At 45.6% G+C, this 9,330-nt stretch overlaps 1 non-coding gene across 1 annotated transcript; it reads left to right on the top strand.

The window, feature by feature from the left end:
* The first annotated feature begins 4,628 nt into the window (after positions 1–4,628).
* TRNAP-GGG (transfer RNA proline (anticodon GGG)) lies at positions 4,629–4,704 on the top strand. Its single transcript has one exon. It is a non-coding gene; the product is annotated as a tRNA-Pro (tRNA).
* The last annotated feature ends 4,626 nt before the right edge of the window (positions 4,705–9,330 follow it).

Below are 9,330 nucleotides of genomic sequence, written 5' to 3' on the forward strand. Positions count from 1 at the left end.
CCTGTGCACAGTTCTACCTGTCTGTTTTAGTTTTACAACTTTTAAAAATTATAAAACCTACTCTCCAGTCAAGAATCTACAGAAAGAGGCCACAGGCTATAGCTGTGACCTTTGTCAGGCATCATCAGGCCACAAGTCCCATCCCTGTCCTCCTTACCCAGCCGAGAAGAGAGCCAATCCTCATTTCTCTATTAGTTTCACATTCTGATCAGCAGACTCCATGATGGAGGTGGGGGAAGGGAGGGACTCAGCCCCAGGCCAAAGTCTGGCTTGAGTGGGCAGGCTCTTGAGGGAGATTGTTGAGTAGGGGCAGATTTCAGGGAAAAAGCAAAACAAGAATAAACCTGTAGTGCCTGAAAGGCATAGTAGAAGCTGCCTGTGACTTCCAGGGGGCTGTTGGTCCCCCCTCCCACTTCCAATGATCAAGCTGATGCACTGATTTCACCCACAAGCAGGGTAACTTCTGGAGGAGGGTCAAATAAGTTTGCAAATATGATATATATGTTTGCTCGCTTACAGTTTGCATTGAGTGTGAGAGACAGGCTGTAAGCTGGCAAGGTCCTTATTGCCTAAGGCTTAGTTTTAAGACTAAGCTTTTCCTGACCTTTTAATACTAAGATCTTCTCAACATCCTTCTAATACTAAGATCTTATCAAAACTAAACTTTTCCCCATAACGTTGACTATTGTATGACGTGGGGTGGTGCACTCTTATGAGGAATCCCATTTATGTCTCAGATAAGTGGCTTTGTATCAGAGACTTCATTATTTGTATATTGGCTTAAGTGCTTTAATTTTCTACACTCTAAAATAAAGCAGACCGGGAGCTCTTGCTTGCTCAGTTCCTGCCATTGGCATTGCAGAGGAGAAGCAGCTAAGATGGCGGAGTACTGAAGGAGAAGCAGTAGGTAGAGCGCAGAGCACATTTCTAGCAGCTGTGGCTGATGCAATGCTGTGAGAATACTCCAGCTCCCAGAAGCCTCCTGGGCACACCCAGCGGGGAGCTCACCCGCTCTAAGGAAGTGACTCAGCGCCAACCAAGCAACTCCCTGATCTTTCCAGCCACTGGCTTTGAAGAACACACTGTAACACCCTATAGGCTGAACCTGTGTATATAAGCTAGCTTGCTTCCTGAATAAAGCAGATCTTCGTCACTGAACCTGGTCCCTGGAGTCAGGTCTCTGTGTCTCCGTTGTCCTCACCTCCAGTGGGCCTTGTCCACAAGAAGCCAGTTTTTTCAGAGTTTGTGCAGAAAAAAAGAGATGGGGAACAGAGCTGAATAAGGCTGGTGGGGCCTTTGATTCTAGGAATATTCGGATGAGTCAATGGCTTTGGGAGCCCTGAATGGAAAGGGAAGTGTTTTCCCACTGTGTGTATTTCTCTCCTGCTGGGTGTGAGCTAGGATTAAAGCTAATGGCCCACCAGTTCTTGGCTCTGTTGTTTCATTACGGTCTGTCTGAATCAAATGCGAACCTGCATGGGCCAGGTGGCTGTGATGGTGGCCATGGCTACTGGCCTTACAGTTGTGGTTTAAAGTTGAGGTTCATCTTGAACAAATGAGTCTAATTTGGAAGAAAGTTCTTTGCCCAGGATTCAGCAAGGACCCTGATCAGGGAGCCTCCTCATTGGAAATTGGGGTCTCCCACCACTTCTGTTCTCATTCCTGGAACCAACACAGACGCTACATTCAGGATGGTCCCAGAGCAGATCAGCCATTAGGGTTCTGCTACTTTTAATCAATGCCATTTATTCTGGGCATATGTGTGGCCAGGAGCTGCCATCATGGCCATTCACATGCAGGTTCATGTTAGATTCAGACAGATGGTAAAGAAACAACGGAGCCAAAAGCTGATGGGCCATCATCTTTAATCCTAGCTTGCGCCCGGCAGGCAAGTAAAAACACACACTGGGCTCCAAAACCCACTCATTCAGTTCTCACAAATCTACTGACTTATCCGAGTTTTCTTAGAATCAAAGATTTCTAGCTCACCAGACTTATTCACTTCTGTTTCCCATCTCCTTCCTTCTCCCTGCACAAACTTTGCACAAACTGGCTTTTTCTTCAACACTCTGCCATCTTGGCTGCTTCTTTTGGCCTCCTCCACGTGGCCTCTCTCTGCTCTCTGTTCTAATACTAATCTCAAGAACCAAGAGAGCAAGCTCCCGGTCTGTCCCACTTTATAGTGCAGAAATCAAAACCTTTAATCCAATATACAAAATAGGGAAGTCTCTAATACAAAGTCACTTATCTGCCCTGGCTGGATGGCTCAGTGGTAGAGCGTCGGCCTGGCGTGTAGAAGTCCCGGGTTCGATTCCTGGCCAGGGCACACAGGAGAAGCGCCCATCTGCTTCTCCACCCCTCCCCCTCTCCTTCCTCTCTGTCACTCTCTTCCCTTCCTGAAGCCAAGGCTCCATTGGAGCAAAGTTGGCCCGGGCGCTGAGGATAGCTCTGTGGCCTCTACCTCAGGCACTAGAATGGCCCTCATTGCAACAGAGCAATGCCCCAGATGGGCAGAACATCGCCCCCTGGTGGGCATGCTGGGTGGATCCCGGTCAGGCACATGTGGGAGTCTGTCTGACTGCCTCCCCGTTTCCAGGTTCGGAAAAATACAAAAAAAAAAAAAAAAAAAAAAAAGGCACTTATCTGCGGCATGAAGGGATTGTACCACTCCACATCAAAAAGGGTGGGAAAGGCTTAGTCCTAAAACCAACCCCCAGGATACAAGGATCCTGCTTGCCCACAGCCCGCCCCCAACACACATTAATATCACCTGGGCGACGGGCTTCCACGTGGGCAGCTCCATCTTTAACAAAGTGAGCATAATATATATTATATTATCTTCCCAACAGCATACCAAAATAAATTTTTTAAACTAAAAAGAAAATCAAATACCTCCTCTCTTGCAAGAACAGAAATATGTTTTTCTTCCTCTTGTAAAATTGCAGAAATTTGGATCTCAAAAACAAATCACTTTCCTTGTCACAATTAAAATGTTTAAAATTGTTTCTCCGCTCATTACTCTATTCACATTGTTGAGCCTTGAATTTCATCTCTCAATTTTTTCCTTGTTGTATATTGTAAAGCCAGTAGCCGCGGCCACCATCACAGCTGCCTGGCCCATGCAGGTTCGCATTGGATTTGGACAGTCGGTAAAGAAACAATGGAGCCAAAAGCTGATGAGCCATCATCTTTAATCCTAGCTTGCACCCGGTGGGCAAGTAAAAACACACACTGGGCTCCAAAACCCTCTCATTCAGTGCTCACAAAGCTACTGACTTATCCAAGTTTCCTAGAATCAAAGGTTTCCAGGTCACCAGACTTATTCACCTCTGTTCCCCATCTCCTTCATTCTCCCTGCACAAACTCTGCACAAACTGGCTTCTATCTCAGCACTCTGCCATCTTGGCTGCTTCTCCTGGCCTCCTCCACGTGGCCTCTCTCTGCTCTGCTCTCTTCTCTAATGCTATTCTCAGGAACAAAGAAAGCAAGCTCCCGGTCTGCCCCACTTTATAGTGTAGAAATCCAGACCTTTAATCCAATATACAAAATAGGGAAGTCTCTAATACAAAGTCACTATCTGGGGCATGATGGGATTGCACCACCTCACATCAAAAAGGGTGAGAAAGGCTTAGTTCTAAAACCAAGCCCCAGGTTACAAGGATCCTGCCTGCCCACAGCCCACAGAGACACACATTAATATCACCTGGACGACGGGCTTCCATGGGAGCAGCGCCATCTTTAACAAAGTGAGTATAATATATTTTATCTGCCCAACATATATAATTAATATTTTTTCCTACAAAAATGGGAGAACATTATAGAAAATAGCCTATATATTTTTTAGATTAAAAAATATGTGGCAGAGATCTTCCCCAGTAAATAAATATAAATTGACCTCATTTTAAAAAATTTTTGTTGCATTATAGTAAAAATATTTTGTTCAACAAGGCTCCTGCTGACTGACATCTAAATTGCTAAGAACTAGTAATAAAAAGGAGGTAGGCTTCTAACTGACATGAAAACAATTGTGTATTTATTTGAAAAAATAATAAAGAAATTCCTTATCAACTGCAAAATGATTCCAGATTGATTATAGATCAACTAGAAGAAAATCAAGCTAACATTTGCATAACTTTGGAATGAAAAGGCCTTCTTAATGTAGGCTGTCCAGAATCTGTTAAAAAAAAAAAAGAGAGAGAGAGAACCTGTCAGATTTTTTAAAAGATTTTATTCATTTTTTAGAGAGGAGAGGAAGGGAGAGATGGGGGAAGAGCAGGAAGCACTAACTCCCATATGTATCTTGACCAGATAAGCCCTGAGTTTTGAACCAGTGACCTCAGAGTTCCAGGTCGACGCTTTATCCACTGCACCACCACACCTCAGGCAGTCAAATTTGATGACATAAAATTAAAACATTCTGTGTAACTAAAGAAACTGTATAAAGTTCTGACAAATGGTCAACAGGGTTAATTTTTTCTAACATACAAAGAGTTCTTTGGAAATAGTATAAAAGAGTGAAAAAAAGTAGAAAATAAAATAGACTTCACACAGAGCTAATACAAATACAACAATACAAAATATAAATATAAACTGATTACAAAAATGCAAACTTTAAAAACAAGACGTGGGCCTTGGCTGATTGACTCAGTGGTAGAGCGTCGGCCTGGGGTGCAGGAGTCCCGGGTTCGATTCCCGGCCAGGGCACACAGGAGAAGCGCCCATCTGCTTCTCCACCCCTCCCCCTCTCCTTCCTCTCTGTCTCTCTCTTCCCCTCCCGCAGCCGCGGCTCCATTGGAGCAAAGCTGGCCCGGGTGCTGAGGATGGCTCTGTGGCCTCTGCCTCAGGCACTAGAGTGGCTCTGGTTGCAACAGAGTAACGCCCCAGATGGGCAGAGCATCGCCCCCTGGTGGACATGCCGAGTGGATCCTGGTCGGGCGCATGTGGTCTGTCTGACCACCTCCCCGTTTCCAACTTCAGAAGAAAAAAAAAAAAAAAACCAAGGCGTGACTGTTGGCCTCAATTGGGCAATATTTTAGAAAACTGATAACATCTAGTTCGGCCTTCTGAACTTGTCTGCATGTGAGAATCACCCAGAGAACTTCAAACAAATGCTGATCTCAGGAGACTGTATAAGTTACTTGGTTTTGGATGAGACCTGGAGTTCTCTTTTAAAAGTTCCCTGAGGGACTCTAATGGGCAGAATTTGAACATTAATAATTTGGGAATAATGTCCACATTTCAGAAACCAGTGCTCTAGATTTAGGGAGGGTCTGAGGAAAAGGGTTCTCTTTTCCACAGTGCGTGGGATTGTAAACCAATACAACTTTTAAGCAAATAGTCTGGCAGACTTTATTAAAATTTAGAATGTAGATACCTTCTTGAGAGAGAGGTAGGGATAGAGAGAGAGAGAGACAGGAGTATCTAGCTGCTCCTGTATGTGCCCTGACCAGCAATGGAACCGGCAACCTCCGTGCACCGTGATGACACTCTAGCCAACTGAACTTTCTGGCCAGAGCTTAATTTTTATTGATTTTTTAAAGAGATAGAGAAAGAAAGGGAGAGAGGGGGAGGGGGAAGGAAAGCATTCGTCTGTTCCATTCAGTCATGCATTCTTTGGTTGTTTCCCATGTGTGCCCTGACTTACAACCTTGTTATTTTGGGGCAATACTCTTAACCGACAGAGCTAAATGGCCAGGGCCTGTACATACCTTTTTGAGTCCGTAATTCCCCTAAAACTGTGTGTTAGAGGGGAATAAACGCAGCACTACACAAAGCTCGCATGCATACACACACTAACATGTTTCCTGCAGTATTAGTAGCAAAACCCGGAGGAAAGCAACTTGAGGAAAAGAGACGGAGCTGTCCAACTCAGCTGAGATGTGCGTGTGTGTATTGACACGTCTGAGGAATACTGCTAAGGACAGAATGCAGTCACAGAGTAAAAAAAAAAAAAAAAAGAACCAGTTTTTAAAAACATACATATATGCTATTTAAATAAGAAAATCAAAAGGCACAGAAAAGTAACATGAAGTTGGCAGGCAATTGAGGGGGAGAGAGCAAACTGTTAATTTTTCTTTAGAAAACAAGAGAATCTTTTATACTTCAAATGGTTGATATTTTTAGCAATTAGCCTTTAAAATAGACAATATTAGAAAAAAGGAGAAATGGGTTTTGTCCTGTGATGTATTAAAACATAACAATAACTAATATACTCATGTGTTGATAATTATACAGATTTATATTCTATATGTTATTTATTATGTCTTAAATTTCTAAAATGTATGTCTATACATTATTATTTTAGTCAGTGGGAAGATAGTTCAGCAGCCCAGGATAGAGGGATAAGAGTCCAGAATAAAAACCCAGATATATATATATATAGGAGCTTATTATTTGATGAAGCTGACATTACAAGTCAGTAGGGAGGTTGGGGAAATTGCTTAGCTCACCTGCCATTTTGGCCTGATGGGTTGACGGGTCCCAAGATGGGGAAAGCCGGGCAGGTGTAGCCTGGAAGCCCAACGCTCGAGCCCAAAGCCGTGCATTCCTGACAAGTTTCCAGGTGACGCGGCTGCTGCTGATTGGACCACACTGGGAATACCACTGGCCCGAACAGACTGCCGAGAAGCAGAACACATCCCTACAGTCGCCGTCAGCCTGTCGATCCCACGGGGCGGTGTGGTGTGGCGGGTGGGAGGGGAGCTGTGTTGGGTGGCTTAGGGGGCTGGGGGGGGGTGGGAGTACCTGCCTGGAACTGTCCTGGGTGTTGGCAGCCGCTTGGCAGCTTCACCCTCTGAGCCCAGGAACTCCTTCCAGGAACGTGTCTGGCGGGGTGTAGGCTGGGCGGCGCCGCCCATCTGGGAGGCCCTGTGATGACTCTTCAGCCAGCAGATCCGGGTGTCTTCTCCACTGGGCACAGCTGTCGGCGGCACAGCACACAAAGGACTGTCTTCGCCTGATGTAATTGAGGCTTTCAAATTCAGTTATGTTCCTGTATTACAGGGGTCAGGAACCTATGGCTCACCAGCCATTTGTGGCTCTTTTGTGGCTGCATCTGGCTCACAAATATTTAATTAAAAAAATATATTAAAAATATAAAACATTCTCGGCCCTGGCCGGTTGGCTCAGTGGTAGAGCGTCGGCCTGGCATGCAGGAGTCCCGGGTTCGATTCCCGGCCAGGGCACACAGGAGAAGCACCCATCTGCTTCTCCACCCCTCCCCCTCTCCTTCCTCTCTGTCTTTCTCTTCCCCTCCCACAGCCAAGGCTCCATTGGAGCAAAGTTGGCCTGGGAGCTGAGGATGGCTCCATGGCCTCTGCCTCAGGTGCTAGAATGGCTCTGGTTGCAACAGAGCGATGCCCCAGATGGGCAGAGCATTGCCCCCTGGTGGGCGTGCCAGGTGGATCCCAGTCGGGCACATGCAGGAGTCTGTCTGACTGCCTCCTCATTTCCAACTTCAGAAAAATACAAAAGAAAAAAAAAATAAAACATTCTCATGTATTACAGTCCATTCATTTCCTACCGCTCATGTTCACGGTTGCAGGTGGCTGGAGCCAATCACAGCTGTCCTCCAGGACAACACCAAATTTTTATTGGATAATGTGTAACGTACACGGGTCGTTATATGGCTCTCATGGAATTACATTTTAAAATATGTGGCGTTCATGACTCTCTCAGCCAGAAAGATTCCCGACCCCTGCTCTATTAGGTAACAGGTAAGAAAAAAAACTGCAAGGCTGATGCATTTTACTGCGACCTTCCTATTTTAAAAAGATCACGTCCATGTCCCAGCTGGCTTCGTCAGTGCCCCAGAAAGAAGATTCCTCACTGTCCCGCATGTTCCAGCTTTCCAACTTCCTTAGCCTTCCACAGTGCTGCTTCTACCACGGAGTCCCAACGAATTCCCGCCTTCTGCCCAGCTAACGGGAACAGGACTCGTCCTGCATTTGAGAAGCTCTGAACTGCCCTGCAGAGAGGGCCACTTGGCAGCGGCTGTTGGAAGTGCCCCAAGTCACCCAATTCCCTCACTTCCTCATCTGAATGAAGGGTCTCCCTCAAATCTAGGTCTCTCGGTGCTATTCCAAAATGGATTCCTGGTGGATGTTTTAAAACTCAGGGAGAAGTTAATAAGAAGCCAGAAACTAAAGAATAAAAGTCACCCTTTTTGTTTCACAGTTTCTGGGATTACTTTAGGCATGACAACCAGCCACAATTACCACTATGTGTTATTAAATCTCAAACTGAAATGAGCAGTCCTGATTAAAAACAGACAAACAGAAAAAACTCCTCTCAGAACCCGAATTAACATCTTGGTGCTGCCAATGACTAAGCTGAAAATTGTCTTCATTTTTCTTTAATTTATTGTGTTTACATAGATTCAAGCGTCCCACCGAATACATCTCCTCCACCCCTGTGTTCCCCTCAACATCCCCCTTGCCCCCTCCCCCCCACGCCCTCCCCCGCTTCCCTCCAGGAGCTGCTGTCCTGCTCTCTATAACGCTGTTATGTATATATAATTTCACCAATCTCTTTCCCTTCTCTGATCCCTTCCTATCATCCCCTTTCCCTCTGTCCGCTTTCCCTCTGGTCCCTTTGCTCTTGATGCTTGTAACACACTCCACCTGCCTGCATTTCTGCAAACTAACATCCAGGTGCTTCAGACACTCAGACAGGAGCCACAGTGTGGTGGTTGCAAGGAGCGGGGAGGAGGGGATAGGAGGAATAAATGGTGACAGATGAAGGCTTGACTTGGGGGAGTGAACACACAATACGGCATACAGACATGCGTTGTAGAATTGGGCACCTGAAACCTATATAACTCTGTTAACCACTATTACCCCAATAAATTCAATTTAAAAAAAGATGCATTTCACTGTAGCATAAACCAGGTGACAAAAAAGTAAGTTAAAGGAAGAGGAAATCTGCTGACAGAAAATTAGCACAGATCTCACAGACTTAATCTCCCTTTTCTCCCCTTGGTTACAAATTGTCCTGTTCGTTTCCTTTCTGGCCCCCTCAATGGTTTTCATCCAAGTTTCAGGACCCAATTGGTGAAGAAAAATCCGGATACTTCTGTGCGTCACGGGCCTAGTGAGGTCTGCTTCTCTCGGAAAATTAAACAAGGAGCAAGGAGGTGCCGGCTGGGGCTGGCTCCTGAGGAGTATGGAGAAGGTTGTGCGCCATACAGGGCACTCAATAAGTACTTGTGATGTGGATGAGTAGATGCTGCTCTTCCGGTGCGTTCGCGGACCTAGCCAGCATATATATACTCTGAGAACATCTCATTTCTGCACAACTCCCCATGCGTATGTTTGGTGCTGGCGATGGTGG

This window comes from Saccopteryx bilineata, chromosome 12 (assembly GCF_036850765.1).
Source record: "Saccopteryx bilineata isolate mSacBil1 chromosome 12, mSacBil1_pri_phased_curated, whole genome shotgun sequence".
Classification (NCBI taxonomy): Eukaryota; Metazoa; Chordata; class Mammalia; order Chiroptera; family Emballonuridae; genus Saccopteryx; species Saccopteryx bilineata.